Consider the following 19,902-nt stretch of genomic DNA (forward strand, 5'->3'; position numbering starts at 1 on the left):
TATGCAGGAGAGCAAAGCTATGAAGGAGAAAGTTGGGGAGGGGAGGGGAAAGGAGGGGAGAGGAGAGGAAGAGAGGGGAGGGGAGGGAAATACCATGGTTTGTTGATTTGTTGACTGTAAGTATAGAAGTTGTCAATATATATATATATAATTTAAAAATATTTAAAAAGTGGAAAAACTAGTAACATATGAATAGACATTTCTTCAAAGAAAATACGCAAATACATAATAAGTAAATGAAAAAATACTCAACATTATCAACACTGTTGGCTTGGCTATCAGAAAATGTATGTATTAAGCACAAGGAAGTAAGACTGAGTAAACATTACATAACATGTTTCGAGGACCAAAGACAGATAGTGTCTGCAAGGATAAGAAGAAACTGGAACCTGTGTACATAACTACTAAGAGAAGTGTAATATATATAGCCAGTTTGGGAAATAGTCTGGCTCTAATAAAAGGTTAAGCCTAGTATTTTCTTGTGCCTTCAAATTTCTACTACTATAAAAATGAAAATATCCACATATGTACAAACATGCACACACATTGTCATAGCAGTGTTAATCACAATAATCCCAACCAAGAAATAATCAAATGTACATCAGTTGATTAACACATGAGCAAAATGTGACATATCCATGCAATGAAAGCATTTTCAGTTTAAAAAATGAAGAAAGATACTACAGTATGGGATACAGATCACTTTGCTAAGTGAAAGAAGCCAGGTGCAAGAGTTATTTATGATTCAATTATGTGAAATGTCAATAACAGGAAAAATATAAGAGAAAAGATATTGGTAGTTACCAGGAGTTGGGGCCAGAGATCATGGAACTGGACTCCTAATGGGCATTGGATTCTTTCTGGAGATTATGAAAGAAAAGTAACCTACATCAATATGATACTAGGTTTATGTGGCAAAATCATACCATATGTCAGACTAAATGGTGAAAAGGTAAAAGCATTCCCTTGAAAAACATAATTGAAACAAGGATGTCTATTCTAATCAATCTTTCTCAAAATGCTGCTTACATCTTAGCCAGGGCAATAAAAACAGAATAGGAAAGAAAATAATTTCATAGAAATGGGTAAGAAAAAGTCATATTATTCCCTTTGTAAATTATATGACCCTATGCTTAAAGAACCTAAAGACTCCATCAGAAAATTCTTAAACATGATAAACATTTGCAACAAAGCACAATACCAATACACACACATGCACAAAAAAAAACAGTAAATTTTCTATATGCCAATAACAAACCCACTAAGAAGTCAGAAAAGCAATCCTACTCACATTAGCCTCAAAAAGAATAAAATAGGGCTGAGGAGATTGCTCAGTGGCTAAAGGTGTTTGCTTATAATGCCTGATGGCCTGGCTTCAATTCCCCAGCACCCACATAAAGCCAGATACACAAAGTGGTACATGCCTCTGGAGTTCATTTGCAGTGGCAGGAGACCTTGGCATGCTACCCCTCTCTCTGTCTGTCTGTCTCTCGCTCTCTCTCTCTCTCTCTCTCTCTCTCTCTGTCTTCCTTTTCTCTCTCTTTGCAAATAAATGGATAAAATGCTTTTTTAAAAAAAATGAAATACCTGGGTTACAAGGAAGCAAAAGACTTTTGCAGGTCTTGATAATGAGAGCTACAAGACACTGAAGAAAAAAATTGAAGATACTGGAAGATGTAAGGGTTCATGTTCATGGACAAACAGAATTAATATTGTTTAAATGCTCATGTTGTCAAAAATCAGGCATAGATTCAATGTAATGCCCATTAAAATACAAAAAAGCATTTTTCACAGAAATAAGATAATGCAAAACTCATATGGAAGCACAAGGAACAGGCAACTCCTGAGCTAAAAGAACCATGTTGTGGTATCATACTATCTGATTTTAAATTACATTATTAGACCATAGTAACAAAAGCAGCATAGTATGACATGAAAAACAGATATGTAGACCCAGAGAATAAAATATAAGAACCATAAATAAAGACATGTGGTTACAGCTATCTAATTCTTGACAAATCGATCTAAGACATATTTTGGAATAAAAGTATATCTTCAATAAATGGTGTTAGAAAATATGGGTAGCCATACATAAGCACTTAAATGACCATTCCTTTTCCTGTATAAACATCAGCTCAACATGGGTCAAAAATACCACCGAAACTCTGAAGCTACTAGAGAAAAAAATATTTTAAAAATACTTTAAAATACAGGCTTAGCCCATGACTTCTATTAAAAGGACTCTGAGAGCTCAGGAAATGATATCAAGAACTGAGTGTTGCATTACGCTGAAAAGATTCTGCACAGCAATGGAAACTATTACCAAGATGAAGAGATATCCTACAGAATGAGAAAAACCCCATATTAACTATTCATCTGACAGAATTTACTAATATCTAGAAAATAAAAACAACTTAAACAACTGAATACCAAAAGAGCAAGTAATTCAAGCAGCAAATGGACAAAGGAGCTGAACAGACACTTCAGTAGAAGAAATACAAATAGCCAATAAATACATGGAAAAGTATTCAGATTTTTACCCAGCAGAAAATACCAATCATAGCAATATTAAGATTCTATCTCACTTCAGCCAGAATGGCTATCATCAATAAAGTAAAACGGTAGTTGCTGATGAAGATGTGGGGGAACGAATCCTTATGCACTATTGGTAAGAATATAAATAAATACAGTGACTACTGAAACCAGTGTTGGTTCTTCAAAAAACACATGAGTATGTTCATATAATCCTGCTATGCTTGAAGGCATCAAAGGCAGCAACAATCAAAATGCTGGCACATCTGTGTGTATTGTGGCACTATTTACCCATTAAGCTTAAGTGCCCATCAAAGGATGAACGGATAAGGAAAATGTGATGAGATAGATGATGATAGATAGATAGATAGATAGATAGATAGATAGATAGATAGATAGATAGATAGATAGATGATAGATAGATAGATTTTATATATATATACAAATATGAATATATAGTGCTCAAGAATATGTACATATATTACATTATATATACACATATATCTATATGTGTGTGATATTTAGTTCTTGTGGTAGTTTAAATGTGTGTCCCCCATAGACTCAAGTGTTGTATTAAGCTTGTAACTTGTAACTCTAGCCACCTGGCTGTAGGAAGTGTCACTAGGGGGTGAATCCTGGGGTCCAGCCCTAAGGTGTTTGGGGGAGGATCTGATTTCCAGCCAAAAGGTATGCAGAGAAGTTTGAGCTTGGCTTGGATTCCTGCTGCTTGCTGCAGGTTAGTGCTTGCTGTTTTGGGAGTTTTGCTGGCTGAAGATGAATTCTCTCTGCTTGGATGTATGGAAACAGCTTCTCCCACCACTGATATAACTTCCTTCTGGATCTGTAAGCTTGACATAAACCCCTTCCTCACATAAACTGTGCCTGGTGTGGATGTTCATCCCAGCAATATGAAACTAACTACAACAGTTATTAAAAAAGAATATAATCATCATTAGCAGTAAAATAGATTGAACTGGAGATCATCATATTATGGAAAATAAGGTAGACTCAGAAAGGCACATTTTCTTTCATTTATGGAATCTAGAAAAAGAAGCTGAAAAAAGAAAGGGATAATATCAAAAAAAAAGTGGATGAAGAGAAGGAGGAGCAAGACAAGAGAGAGTTATAGTGGCTCATATGATCAAAATACATTATATGCACAGATGAAATGTCACAATACAATAAGACATTCTAATAAAATGGAGGAAATAGAGTCTTTTAAATTAAAATGTGAAAATATAAATCTACATTTCTTCCTTCCTAAAAACAAATTATTTATAATATAAATATAGATTATTTAATACAAATAGATAAATATACTCACAAATATACCACAGGAAAAAAAGCAATAGAATTTTGGAAGCTAACAAGACTTAGTCAGATAAAAGCACATCTGAAACCAATGTCAGGTACAGCTTAAGAGCCATCTCACTTATATAGAATCTTCCAAAGGTTCAGAAACAGGCAACAGGTGACACTTTGTGGTGGGAGTGGCAGAAGGACTGAAACAAGGACTATTCTACTTTAAAGGGACACTTATGGTCCTACATCTCCCACCCCACACCTTATTCCAAATAGAAACCTTACATTTTACAGAGAAAACAGAGGGGATATTGGAAACATTTGGCAGCACAGTTAATCATACCTACACAAAGGGAAATAAAGATCACACTATCCAATATTTAGGCAAAAATGCCAAGTATTCCCTCACTGAGCATGATGAAGACTGACAGCTAGAGCTTCACCTTGCAAACAAGAATTGAAAGCATCTTTCTTGGAAATTAAACCAATCCACAAGCACTATCATGGTTCTTTAGGGTGCCCTTAGTAAATGGTCTACCTCCAAAACTAAAGTACTCACTTTTGTCAATCCATGGAGTATCTGACAATGTTTGGAGACATTTTTGGTATCATATCTGGAGAGTTTGCTAGAGGGTAGAAGCCAACAATGTCACTATATATCTTACAGGTACAGGACAGTCCCCATAACAATGAATTTCCCAGTCCAGAATGTTGAGAACCTATGATGAAAAGTTGTGGAGTACTAAAAGTACACTCATAGTTTCTATTAAACTTGTTGTTCTCTAGTTTAACATGAACAAGTAGAAAAGAACTGTTAGACATTTGAGAAAGCCCTTTAATAAGAAAGATAAGAAAACAAACAGAAAGAAATAGATCAAGAAGAGAACATAGACTTCAAAACTGCATTATCTGAGAGCAAGGTGGGAGCTGAGTAAGATGCTCTAGGAATGTAGTCTCCATAGAAATATTGATTTGAGCTGCTCCTTATACACAGAAATATCTTCCCAAGAACTAAGGAAAGCAAATGAGAGGTCACCATGCCTGGTTGTATCATTATAATGAGAAAATCTGCTTTGCAGAAAAGGGAAAATAAAGGGGTGCCTGAATCATCACTCTCCAACCACAAATATCACAGCATTGTAAGAAGGGGTTAAGCTCATAACTAGACTGGAAACCTAGTACCAGGACTACAACTATGAAACCTATACTGGATGAAGCCCCTAACCTTGGCCAGTGCTATTGGAATAACACTCCAGACCCATGTTAGCCTAGGAGCCAAAGAACTGATGAATCACCCCTCTCCCCTCAACACAGTCTGAGCAAAGCTCCATCTACTGGTGAGTAGGCCAAGAAACCAAGCACTAGACTGCTGCAGATTGGAGTTCTGTAATAAAGTAGAAGAGATTTAGCTCTGGGCTTAGACCTCCCCAGGATCCTGACTCTCAAGCCTTAGGTTCTTGTTCAACTTAACAGTTAACTGAAAAACACAGACAGTGAGAAAAGTAAATTATTGAGGAATTATAAATAAAGGAAGAAAATTCAGTAAAGCATCCAAGTCAAAAGGAATTTCTCTACTTCGAGCCAACATGGCTAAAAAGGTAGAGGGGGTAAAAATCTGTCTCACAGGTAGCTCAGATCCATTTATATGAATTTGGCAACCAATAAGAATTAGACTCATTACCAGGTCCAGATGTGTGGTTACTGAATGCTCTGGAGGAGTTCTCTTTACAGTTGCTAAGCTGCAGGAAAGTTGAGGAAGAACCAAGAAGTGCTGCTGCTGCTCACCACCATCTTGGGTGAGACTGAATCAGAATGGAGTTCTTATCTAGCCTGGACAGGCACGGTGACATTCCTTTCCTTTGGGCCAGTCCCTAGCTGACTACCTATTTTAAAAATCCTACCTGGGGGTCTGGAGAGATGGCTTAGCATTTAAGGCATTTGCCTGCAAAGCCAAAGGATCCCGGTTTGATTCTCCAGAACCCACATAAGCCAGATGCACAAGGGGGCGCATGTATGTGGAGTACCTGTGCAGTGAAGGCCCTGACAAGCCCATTCTCTCTCTCTTTCTCTCTCCTCCTCCCTGTTTCTCTCTCAAATAAATAAATAAAATATATTTTTTAAAAATCTTACCTTGGGGTCTTGAAAGATGGTCAGTGGTTAAAGGTGCTTGCTTGCAAAGCCTGAAGGCCTAGGTCCAATTCTACAGTACCCACATAAAGCTAGATGCAGAAATTGGCAAATGTGTCTGCAGTTCATTTTCAGTGACAAGAGGCACTAATGTATCCATTATCTCTCTCTCTCTCTCTCTCTCACTTGCTTGCTTTCTCACTCTCTTGTGCTCTCTTCTCTCTGTGTCTTTTATTCCCTTCCTTTTCATCTCCTTCTCCCTCTCTCTTTCAGTCTTATTTCTCTGTCACATTGTCAAATAAATACTGAAAAAAGTTATCTTGCTCTTAATCTGTATCAGCACTTTGAACTCAGTACCTTTGATCACTGCAGGGAAACCCAGCCACAGACAGAACTCCAAGGCCCTATCTGAAGATAGATAGATACTCTGGGCATACCCAGTACCAAGAAAAGGCCTGTAGATTCAGTCAGTATAACTTCCATTCCAGCCACCATCCTCTGAGACTGGCTTCAGTGACCTCAGTCCATGTCAGCAGGGACCTTGATCCTATCCCTGTGCTGCTGTGGTCTTAGTAAGCTGTGGTCTCAGAGTCTGATAGCATTACAGCTTTGGTGAGCAGTGAACCACTTGGATCAATGCTCACTTCCCTCCCCAGCCCCAGGCCAAACAAAATCGAGAGAGTAGTTGTCTAGTGGAGAACAAATGGGAAGTAGCTGACAAGCTACCACGGAGCAACTTGCTGCTGGTCCCTCTGTGGTTAAAGCTCAAAGCCAAACAGCATCCCACAGTACCTGATCACAGGTCGGTAATGGTAGGTGAAGTATATGGATTACTCCCTCAACCAAATGGAGATTTTGCAAGACAGAAATCAACTACTCCCCCAGCTCATTCTGAACAACACACTGATTATAGATTTAGGACAAACCTGGCTTGAATTAAATTGAATCAGTAGCTTCACATCAGTGATAGATTCATGGAAAACCTGGAATTAGCGCCAACTCTGCTGTTGAAATAGCAGAAGTGACTACAAGCACAGAGAAAATAAGTCATTTGTTTAGAATTTCCAGAAAGGTAGGTACAAAACTTTATGATAGTTTCTGAGGATATGGCTAAATATGTAAGATGGCTGCTATATAAGCATGAGGATTTGGGTTGGGAGCTGTACATAGTGACATATACCTGTCATCAGAATTCTGGAGAGGCTGAGAAAGGAAGAACCCTGGAGCTTACTGATTAGCTAATGGAGACAAATTGGTGAGTTCTAGGTTCAGAGAGAGACCTTGCCTCAAAGAATTCCATGGAGAAAACTGAGGAAGGCCCTCAACATTGACCTCTGGCCTCTAAACACATGTGCATATGTGTTTATGTACACCCACGCACATATGATCATGCATGAAAACATGCATACACACCACACACATGAAAACATATATAAATAAAGCCATATGATGTCAAGTTGAATGGATAACTAATCTCCCAACATGTAGTGGACAATCAGAGGCCAGCAACACACAAGGACTTTCAGGGAATCATGACGTCACCTGTAAATAAGGTACCAAAATTAATGCACTTCAAGGAAACATGGATCCTATCCCTGTGCTGCTGATCACAGGTCGGTAATGGTAGGTGAAGTATATGGATTACTCCCTCAACCAAATGGAGTACTCTTCCAGAAACACTTAATGAAGAGATTAACGTGGTTTTATTTGAAAAGCATCAAATTCTTGAGCTAAAAAGTTCACTAAGCAGAATTTAAAATGAAATAGAAGACATCAATACTCAAAACAGACCAAGCAGAAGGATCAGTGAGCCATTCTAAAATATATGAGGAGAGGGAGAATCTGGAACCCTGAGGGAAATGAAGAAAACATGAGGGATTTAGGACAAGGGAAATGTTCAAGTTTTATGGCACCAAAAGGGATTTAGGACAAGGGAAATGTTCAAGTTTTATGGCACCAAAAGGACTTGAGAATGCCCCAGGACAGATACCATATTCAAAGACGTACTAGTAGAAACCTTTCAAAACCCAAATATACATATATCTAAAGTCAGGAAAGTCACAAATAACAAATTTCAACTCAACCAAGACAAGTTATAATTAAGCTCTCAGGTTTTTTTTGAGGATTCTCAAAGTGGCAAGGTGAAAGAAATAAATAACACTAGGCTGTCCCAGGTTATTGAGAACAGACTTCTCAGCAGAAGTCACCTAGGCCAGGAGAAAGTGGCATGAGATTTTTTACAGTATTTAAAGAACTTCAGGGGAGGATAAATGGCTCAGTCATTAAGGAGATAGCCTATAAAGTCTAAGAACCCAGGTTTGATTCCCCAGTACCCACGTAAAACCAGATGCACAATGGTACATGCATATGAAGTTTGTTTGCAGCTGCTAGAAGCACTGAGACACATATTCTCTCTGTCTCTCTCTCTCTCTCTCTCTCTCTCTCTCTCTCTCTCTTTTTCTTTCTCCTTCCTCTCATAGCTATTTAGAAATGAAGGATGAGTGCTGCAGACATGGCTCAGTGGTTAAGGCACTTGCCTGGAAAACCCAACCATCCAAGTTCAATTCCCCAATACCCACATAAATCCAGATGCACAAAGTGATACATGCATCTGGAGTTCTTTTGCAGCAACTCAAGACTCTGGTGCATCCATTCACTCTGCCTGCCACTCTTCTCCCTATCTCTGTGCTTGCAAATAAATGAATAATTTTTAAGAATAAACTTAGAAACTGCAAACCAAAAGCTAGGTGTGGTAGCTCACACCTATAATCCCAGCACTTGAGAGGCTGAGGTAGGAGGATTGTTGTAAATCTAAGGCTAGCCTGGACTGTAGAGTACATCACAGGTCAGTGGGCTACAGTGAGACTGAAACTAAAAGCCACCAGGTGCCTAAAGAACCAAAAGAATATGTAAGTATAATGTAAGGTATTGAGTGAGATCCTAGAATATAAAAATAGCATGAAGCAAAACAAAATATGAATAAAATATGGGGGATATTCAATAACAGTACATCAATATTAGTTCATTAGCTGGGAAAAAATATAGTATGATAATGGAACTTATCAGAAGAATTTCCCAACAGGGACATTAGGTGAAATCAAGTATTCCTCTTTGTGACTTTCCTGTCAATCTAAAATTGCTCTAAAATGATTTAGAATTTAAAGAAATAAAAATAAAATGAGGATTTACTTTTGATATAGTAATGTTAGTTGACTAGAAACACAGAAAAGGTACCCTAAAATACATAAAATGTGTTCAGGGATGACTGTCTAGCTGAAAATGTCCAGGTAGATTTCTGAAGTCAGAAATGTGGTTAGAATGATAACAAGTCATTTCACTCATTCCGCCCAAATGTGACACCAAGTGTTGTTCTCTCCTATTTTAAAATTCCTCAGAGAAAGACACAAAACCTCTCTCAGTTGCTTGTTACAATTCTTAAGTTTCTTGCTAACCTTGGTAAAATTCTCCTATGTAACTTAATGCAGTTCTTTAAATGACAGTGTCAGGTTACCTTTTCTTTAAGAAGGTCAGTATGTGGAGTGCAAACTAGGAAGAAGGTAATGCATGTTCTTGCAGACAATTATAAGAAGATGACCTTGGGCTAGCAAGATGATTAGTAGTTAAGGCACTTGCCTGCAAAGCCTAAGGACCCAGGTTCAATTCCCCAGTACTCACATAAGCCAGATGCACAAGTTGGCACATATGTCTGGAGTTCATTTCCAGTGGCTAGAGGCCATGATGCATCCATTCATTCTTTCTCCCTCTGCCTCTTTCTCTCTCTCATTAAAAAAAAAAACAAAAATACATTTAGTATCAAGGCCAAATAATACAGTATCTCTCCTTTTCCCTTTTCCCAGATTGGCCATATTTTCTACCTCCTTAATCATCTTTATGATTTCCTATACAGCTTTTTTAATGGAAAGGCCCCACAGTGAAAAGGAACAAACTATTTAGCAGACTTGTGGTATTTTAATGGCACTGCTAAACTTCATCATGTAGATCTGCCCTTTTCTTAAATCACACTCAGAATTCTGAAGTTAGAAAGAAAATGCCACAACTTCACCCTAGGGAGCAGAAATTTTACTCTGTCACTGAAATGCTACAACTCTCAAAAATAGTTCAAGCTAAAACATCACTGTAACTTTTGTAAAATATAAGAATATATCATGCATGATATCTGATTTGACCTCCTTTCCTGACATGATCAATAATTAGGTTGCTAGAGACAACCCATATTTGATAAACAAACTGACCTCATAAATTACTTTTCAAATATCTAGTCATATTTATTTCTATACTAATCTCTCTTTTTATCACTACTTATACTGATATGTGACAATGAATTACAAAAGCATGAGCTTATCCAGGTAAATTGTACTGAAAAAAATCATTCTGGAGCCGGGCGTGGTGGCACACGCCTTTAATCCCAGCACTCGGGAGGCAGAGGTAGGAGGATTGCCATGAGTTCAAGGCCACCGTGAGATGATAGAGTTAATTCCAGGTCAGCCTGGACCAGAGTGAGACCCTACCTCGAAAAACCAAAAAAAAAAAAAAAAAAATCATTCTGTCTTTCTAAAATCATTATTAGTGTCTATAAGCCTTAAAAAGCTAATGACTTATTTGTGTATTTAAAAGCTGAAGTTTTGATAATACTCAGGAAGAAAGTACTGATGTGCTAATCTCTCAGAGGCAGTATCCATTACAGTTTCTACACATCTTTCACTTTTAAATTTCCATAAATTATTTGCATCCAATTTTCTCTTTCAAACTTATCACACCCACCTGCCACACACTAAAAATATAATGAAATTGATAAAAATGTGACCTATGCCAAGCATGGTGGTGCACATCTTTAGTACCAGCACTCAGGAAGCAGAGGTAGGAAGATCACTAGCAATTCAAGGCCAGCCTGAGACCACGAAGTGAATTCCAGGTCAGCCTGGGCTAGAGTGAGAACCTATCAAAAAAGAAGAAAAAAAAGCAAGCAAGCAAGAAGGAATGTGACCTATAACTTATTTTATTTGCTTTATTATAACAGGTAAAGGAGTTAACCCCAATGTGAAGACACCAAATTCATAACATCAGGATTTCATTAATGTCTCTTGTCTCAAACATCAGTGTTCTGATCTCTCATGTATATAAGAAATCTGAGGAAAACAATGCTGTTTATTTTCTAGTCCTCATACCTTCTTGCTCATTTTTTATGTTCTTGAAACCTTCCTCTCCAAAGAGCCCCACATAGATTCCTCACTTCTGCCATCTTCATAGGAGCCAAAGAGCTTCTCACTGCAGTACCTTTAAGGCTGACTGAAGGACATTGTCAATGGAAGTATATTCCAATGACAGGAGAAAAATTAGGGGACGTTAATGTATTGAGAAGCAACCCTTTATCAGTCAGGGCCAAGAGGTAGTGAATAAGCTTTCGAGGCCGTGCATGTTTACACAGTGCTCAAAAGTTTCCTATTGTCACTGAGCTCTAGTTATCCACCAGGGCAATTTGTTCATTAGTGTGCTCAATGGTTCCTTCCTTTCTGATTACCAGAAGGAAGGGGAGTAGCAAGCAGAGCTACTAGGCGACATAGAGACAAAAGGAGATGCACACATTTATAATAGAAATTGGCTCATATTATTATAGAAATCATCTATTCCCACACTCTCATATCTGAAAACTAGATTAACAGAATAGTGATTACTATAATTCAATCTGCACATGAAGGATTAATGAGGTGGGATAGGTAAAGGTGGAAGGGAACCTGATGATATAAGTTCCAAACCAAAGACTGAAGCCAGATAAAGATAAATAGGATATCCTCTGTCTTTTTATTCCATTCAGAACCTCAACAGACTGGATAATGTCCTCCCAGAGAGAAGAGTCATGTTCTTTATACACTCTGCTGGTTCAAATGCTATTGTCTTCCAGAAACACTCTCACTGACATTCTGAAATAATGTCTTAGGCTGGGAATGTAACTCAGTAGTAAAGTACTGACTGAATATGAGCAGGACCCTGGATTCAATACCTAGTCCTGCAAAAATATAAAAATAATAATATTTTGCCAACTTACTTGGCGTGCTTTAGTCCAGCTAACATACAGTAATGACTACTGCACTTTTCTAACAATGCAATGTGGGATCACCTCCCAGATGAAATTATCCACACTCAAATATTTGTCTCCGGGCCTGGCCTGTCCACAATACCCTTCTACCAATATTTCTTTATTTTTATTTTTGGCTCTCAAATTAAATATAGAAGTTAAATCATGTGATTTATGTGAACAAAGGTTTTGATTAGTCTCCATAGACATTTATAAGTCCATGGTTATATTAGAGAACTATATTATTACATTAGTGTTTGTGCTAAACGTTTTTGATAATATGAACTTTCTATAGTCCAACATGAGCTTTCAGATTTCACACATACACAGTAATACTAATTAACCCTTTCTTGCATGAAATATTTCTCAAAACATTTGTTTACCATGTGCTTCATCATAATGGATGTGATGGCCACAGTGATGGTTAGTAAGTCGACTTGGTTGGATTGAGAGATACTGAGGAGATTTAAAAGGTTGACTTTTAGGTGTATCTATGAGGGGTTTTCCAGAAACATTGGTATATGGGACTACAATTACAGGAAAGGGGAGGGGAAACCTCAACTGATTTTCAGTAGCATCCTCTGATAGCATGGGTAGAGGGAGAAGAAAATTTGCTCTATTTCCCTAGGTGTCCATGTACTTCTCCAGAAATCCTCCTCCTCACCACCACTACAGAGAAGCAACACAGACAGTTGACTATGACTGATGCCTCTCAAACCATGAGTAAAATAAATCTCTCCTCCTTTTATATTATGTCTCTAAAGCAAATGTCAGAGTGAAGAATGTCTTACCTATAGGCAGGAATCTACATACCCATTTATGAATTTTGAGATCTCAAGCATGGCTCCAAAAATTTAAATAATGATATTTTCCTATTGCTAACTAAATAGGCATTGAATAGGATTACAATAGCCTGAAAATATTAAATTTATTTCATGATTTCTAATTAATTTAAAAGCTGTAGCTTTATTTAAATAATTTTGATTTTTATGGATATCTGTCTGTCATCTTGTTTGGGGCCTCCCAGATGCCATGAAAGGGCTAAGGAACAGTAGGAACCACCTAGATCCTGGGAAACATAAGGCATCTTCCACCTCCACAGAGTCATGCCCCTAAAGAAAGTCAAGCTGACACCAGGAAACTATCAAGAGTGAATTGTAGAAAAGACTTAACATACAGACTCAAGAAAAATAGTGATGCCATTGTATTCTTGGATCTTGTTTTTTCTTCTCCACACAACTAGTGATAAAATTAATTTTCATGTAATTTACAAAGTCATCTGGTGTGATGAATTCTTGCTTCTCACCACTCGTAGGTTGGGGCAGGCAGGGGGAGAGATTACTCTCAGAACCAACAAAGACTTCTAGATGAATCTAAAGAAAGTTATTTTTTCACTATTAACTCTATAGAAAAATGAGGAAAATTGGAGCTGGCATTTTAAGCCAAACAGCAGTTCAATATTACCTTCATCTCATTTTCTGGGAAGACTGTACACAATAAGATACCTTTAATTCCCCAGCACCCACATAAAGCCAGATGCACAAAGTGGCATATGTGCCTGAAGTTCACTTGCAGCAGCTGGAGGCCCTAGCATGCCTATTCTTTCTGTCACTGTTCTCTTTCTACTTGCAAATAAATAAATAAAAAGAAAAAAGGAAATATAAAAATCCCAATGTTCCTTCTTAAAGGGCCCCAACACTGCAAAGTTACATGACAAAGATAAACTCCAAAGCACTGAGGATGAGACAACAGGTGCTGAACAAGCCACTCTGAGCCAGCAGATATCCACAATATTCTCCTGATTCTTTCCTTAATGACAGGAGTGTACAGACTTAGGCTGTCTTCTCATGTCCCAAGCTAGTAGTCTATAGGGGCAATGTCCTTGCAAAGTAGACATATACAGCAGACCAAAAGGAAAACCCAAATATCAACATGAGATCATAAGAGAGGCTGGGATGAGAGCCTTTTAAATTCCTTTCAGTCACCAACACAAACTGAGACTTTCTTTAAAACTGAAAATTATATTGCCATAAATTTGACTCACAACAGCCACAAGCACAACTTAACCACAATAACCAAAATGTGCCAAACACACATCTCCAATAATACGGCTATTAATATTGGTGCTGGACAGAACTGGATCACCTGGCCACAGAAATTCAGATTTGTACAAATTGTGCCTCCTTGGGCCCATGCTGTAGCTGGCATGACCATTCTTCTACCAAACAGACTCCTTATTTTTTTCATGCAAAATGCATCAGGAAAGCTCATGGTCAATGAATCATTTATCATGTTAATGGAATATTCTATACATTAGCATGTTTCACAGCTGAAATGTGATTATAATGTTAAAATTAATGTCAATATATAATTTCCAGATGTTTAAAAGACAAAAAATTTTTCAAAGAAAACAAATGTAACCCTGAGTGTTAAACAGTAAATCTTTTTCATTACATTTTCACAAAGCAAATGACCGTGATGATAACTAACTCCTTTCTCCTATGCTATCCTTAATATTTTTTGGCAGGAGAGGGAAAAAGTCAATTAATATTCTTAGCATTTAAATTATGATTTATGACTTATTAAATATTCATGAAGTATAACTATGTTTTGAAAATTGTTCAGAGTGAGACAACCAAAATACGGATGAGGTAGGTTCATTTACTGGGTTTCAAGTGAGTACATAGGGCTACAAATGGTATTTACCTGGAATCAGTCACCGGACATACCTGAATTTATAATAATGTTTCCCATAAAATGTATGCCAGCTAGAAATTTAAACATTATGTTGTGCTATGGTGAAGAAGATAAATGTCCTTGCATCTCTCTTCCTATGCTATGTCTTATTTACTATTATCTTTGGGTTTTATTATGTCCTCAGGAAAGCCTACCTTCACCCTAAGTCTGTATGTGGAACCCCCATATATGCTTTCATTCTATAAAAAGCTGCATTTTCCCTACAACAGTTCCCTTTTATGTACATTACAAGCTCTTGTTAAACTTCTGGAAGCTCACTGACCAGTGCACTCGAAAAACCAGCAAACATGGTGGCCTCCTTCCTTTGGTTCTCCCCAGCATCTCCCCAAATGTCTGGTACCCAGCAGGTATTGAAAACATACCTGTGAAATGAGATCTCTCTCAATAGGCTCATAGTCACATGTTAGTTATGCATTTTTGACTATCTGCTATGTAAATTTGGTTGGATGAAATGTTTTATGAACTGAATAGACAGTTCATGAACATGTGTTTTGGTCAATTCCTCATATCATCATTAGATGTCATCAAGAAAATCACAATAATTTTAATTTAACATAAATCATAGAGTTGGATAAGAAGGAAAATATGATATATGTACATGATGAAATAATATTTGAGAGACTTCCGGTTAAGATGGCGGCGTAGGTACCACGCCAAAGCAGCCTAGGGGGGAAAAAGACCAAAAAAACTCAGCAAAATACACGTTTTTACTAAAAAGTGAGGTGTATAGGAAATTGAGGCGGCAGCGGAGAAGTAGAAGAGTTATAGAACAACCAGAGCCCGCACAGGCGGGAAAAGCGGCTCCAGCGGCTCAGGCAGCTCGGCCAAACGCCGCAGCCGCGGCGCAGCAGAAAACCGCCAGACCAGCTCGAGCTGCAGGAAAAGCCAGGTGTGGGATTTTCCCCTCACACCGTGCTCTCCGCAACTTGGGAAACGTGAGGGGAGAGCAGCAGCGAGCAGCGGAGAAGACCGCGAGGTAGAACACGTGGAGCAGCGAGACAACCAGAGCAGCCGCGGCTCCCTCCCCTCCCCCACCGCCTGAGCCCAGCTCCAGCAAACACAGCAGCGGCCCGGGACTCGGCCACGCCAACTTGGGCAGACAGCGGGACCCAAGCGGGAGCAGAGTTCGGCAGCAACTTCAGCGGCTCCAGCACCGGTACCAGCGGCCCCAGCAGCAGCGGACCCAGGAGCGGCAGCGGCGGCAGATCCCGCAGCAGCGGCTTCGGGGGGAGCAGCGGCGGTGGTCACGGCAGCGGCAGCCTCAGCAGCGGTGGTGGCTCCGGTGGTGGCAGCTATAGGAGCAGCAGAGGCAGCAGCAGCGGCTCGGTTTGCCCCGTAGGAAAAGCAAGTGCCCAGCTCCAGAAATCAGAACAGCAGCCCGACGACCCAGGCAGCAACTTGACTGAGACCAAAATCACCCAAGGTAACTGGGATTGCACCAGGGAAGGGTCTCACTTGGTCACAAGCTGACTTGGATCCCTCAACAGACCAGAAATCTAAACCTATTTGTTGATAGAAGATCTGGTCATTATAATAACTACTCTTGCATACATACTCGGGGCTGTTTTTGATTGAATGTGTACAGTGTTTAGTTAAATTTTAGAATCTACCTGTATTTTATTACACTCAGCCTGCTTGAATACTCCTATAGCAGGGAATCTCAACCCCTAAGAACATCTTTGTAGATACTCTGAGAGTCTTAAGAGCCACACCTAATACCTTAAGGTCCTACCCTGAAAATATATTACATCAAATCAATTGATAAAGCTAAGAATACACAGCTAGCTAGAAAATCCAAGCATAAGCTTAATCCAAGATGCAAAAATATATACATTATAACACAAGAAACACAAAAAGCAAGATGATATAAATCCACCTAAAAGTATTAATGCATCAGAAATGTCCTCAGAGAGAAAGAGTTAGAGGAAATGCCTGAGAAAGAGTTCAAAAGAATAATTATAAATATGTTAAAAGAGGTCAAAGAACACATGAAAACAATCAAGGAAGAAATCAAAGAGGAAATCAAAGGAATCAAAGAAGAGGCAGGACACCAATTTAATGAAATAAAGAAGGCAATACAAGACATAAATAGGGAAATAGAAATAATAAAGAAAACCAGTCAGAATTACTAGCAATGAAGAACACAGTTAATGAAATAAAAAACTCTGTAGAAAATCTCACCAGTAGGATGGATGAGGGAGAGGACAGAATATCTAAGCTAGAAGACCAGGTGGCAGACCTAATGCAGTCCAACAAAGAGAAAGACAAACTTATAGAAAAGTATGAGTGGGAATTTCAAGATATTCGGGACAATGGGCTGGAGAGATGGCTTAGTGGTTAAGCACTTGCCTGTGACGCCTAAGGACCCCGGTTCGAGGCTCGGTTCTCCAGGACCCACGTTAGCCAGATGCACAAGGGGGCACATGAATCTGGAGTTCGTGTGCAGTGGCTAGAGGCCCTGGAGCGCCCATTCTCTCTCTCTCTCTCTCTGCCTCTTTCTCTCTCTGTCACTTTCGAATAAATAAATAAAAAAAATTAAAAAAAAAAAAAAAAGATATTCGGGACACTATGAAAAGATCCAATATAAGAATTCAGGGCATAGTAGAAGGAGAAGAACTCCACTCCAGAGGCATAGTAGGCATCTTCAACAAAATCATAGAGGAAAATTTCCCCCAAATTGGGAAAGAGGTGCCAATACAGATACAGGAAGCCTTTAGAACCCCAGCCAGACAAAACGAAGAAAGAACCTCCCCTCGCCATATTATAATCAAACTTCCAAACACACAAACCAAAGAAAAAATATTGGAAGCAGTTAGAGAGAAAAATCAAGTTACCTACAAAAGCAAGCCCATCAGGATTACAGCAGATTATTCAACACAAACTTTTAAAGCCAGAAGGGCTTGGAGTGATATATTCCAAGTTCTGAAAGATAACAACTGTCAACCAAGGTTACTTTATCCTGCAAAGTTATCCATTAAAATAGATGGAGAAATAAAGACATTCCATGACAAAAGCAGGTTAAAGGAGTATTTGAAGACAAAACCAGCTCTACAGAAAATACTTGATAGAATCCTCCATGCTGAAGAAAAGGAAAAGCACACATATAAGGAACCTAGAAAAAACAAGCTATACTCAAATACCAGTTAACAGAGAGAGCACAGGTAGAACCAGTAACACACACACACACACACACACAAAAATGGCAAACATAAATACACACCTTTCAATAATATCTCTTAATATCAACGGTCTCAATGCTCAAATGAAAAGACATAGATTTGCAGACTGGGTTAAAAAGCAGGATCCTACAATTTGTTGTCTCCAAGAAACTCACCTTTCTACAAAGGATAGACACTATCTTAGGGTGAAAGGTTGGAAGACGTTGTTTCAAGCAAATGGGCCTAGAAAACAAGCAGGGGTTGCTATCCTAATATCAGACAGGGTAGACTTTAGTCCGACGTTAATCAAGAAAGATAAGGAAGGTCACTTTATATTGATTAAGGGCACACCCCAACAGGAGGACATTACAATCCTAAACATATATGCACCTAACATGGGGGCTCCCAAATTCGTCAAACAAACACTATTAGAACTAAGGTCACAGATAACACCAAACACAGTGGTGGTGGGTGACTTTAACACCCCACTCTCATCAATTGACAGGTCATCCAGGGAAAGAATAAACAGAGAGGCATCTGGACTAAATGAGGTCATAGAAGGAATGGACGTAACAGATATATACAGGACATTTCATCCAAAGGCTGCAGAATATACATTCTTTTCAGCAGCACATGGAACATTCTCTAAAATAGACCATATATTAGGACATAAAGCAAATCTTAACAAATTCAGGAAAATTGAAATAATTCCTTGCATTCTATCTGACCACAATGGAATTAAACTACAAATCAGTAGCAAGAAAGGCTATAGAGCATACACAAAATCATGGAAACTAAACAGTACACTACTAAATGATGAGTGGGTCAATGAAGAAATCAAAAAGGAAATCAAAAAATTTATAGAGTCAAATGATAATGAGAACACAACATACCAAAATCTCTGGGACACAATGAAGGCAGTTCTAAGAGGTAAATTTATAGCCTTAAGTGCCTATATTAAGAAATTAGAAAGGTCGCAAGTAAACGACCTAATGCTTTGCCTTAAAGCCTTGGAAAAAGAAGAACAAGGCAAACCAAAAATTAGTAGACGGGAAGAAACAATAAAGATTAGGGCAGAAATTAATGAAATAGAAACAAAAAGAACAATCCAAAGAATTAATGAAACAAAGAGTTGGTTCTTTGAAAGGATAAATAAGATTGATACACCCTTAGCAAATCTGACCAAAAGAAAGAGAGAAGAGACACAAATTAATAAAATCAGAGATGAACAAGGCAACATCACAACAGATTCCAGAGAAATTCAAAAAATCATAGGGACATACTACAAAAGCATATACTCCACAAAGTATGAAAATCTGAAAGAAATGAATGATTTCCTTGATCTATATGACCTACCTAAATTAAATCAAAATGAGATTAATCACTTAAATAGACCTATAACAAACATGGAGATCCGAACAGTTATCAATAATCTCCCAACTAAAAAAAGCCCAGGCCCAGATGGATTCACTGCTGAATTTTACCAGACTTTTAAGGAAGAGCTAACACCATTGCTTCTTAAGCTTTTCCAGGAAATACAAAAAGAAGGAATTCTACCAAACTCCTTCTATGAGGCCAGCATCACCCTGATACCAAAACCAGGCAAAGATAGAACAAAAAAAGAAAATTACAGACCAATCTCCCTCATGAACATAGATGCAAAAATTCTCAACAAAATATTGGCAAACAGAATACAAGAGTATATCAAAAAGATCATTCACCCTGACCAAGTAGGCTTTATCCCAGAGATGCAGGGATGGTTCAACATACGCAAATCTATAAATGTATTACATTACATAAACGGGTTGAAGGACAAAAATCACATGATCATCTCATTAGATGCAGAGAAAGCATTTGACAAAATCCAACATCCCTTCATGATAAAAGTCCTACAGAGACTGGGAATAGAAGGAACATATCTCAATATAATAA

The sequence above is a fragment of the Jaculus jaculus genome, chromosome 10 (genome assembly GCF_020740685.1).
Source record: "Jaculus jaculus isolate mJacJac1 chromosome 10, mJacJac1.mat.Y.cur, whole genome shotgun sequence".
Taxonomy (NCBI): Eukaryota; Metazoa; Chordata; class Mammalia; order Rodentia; family Dipodidae; genus Jaculus; species Jaculus jaculus.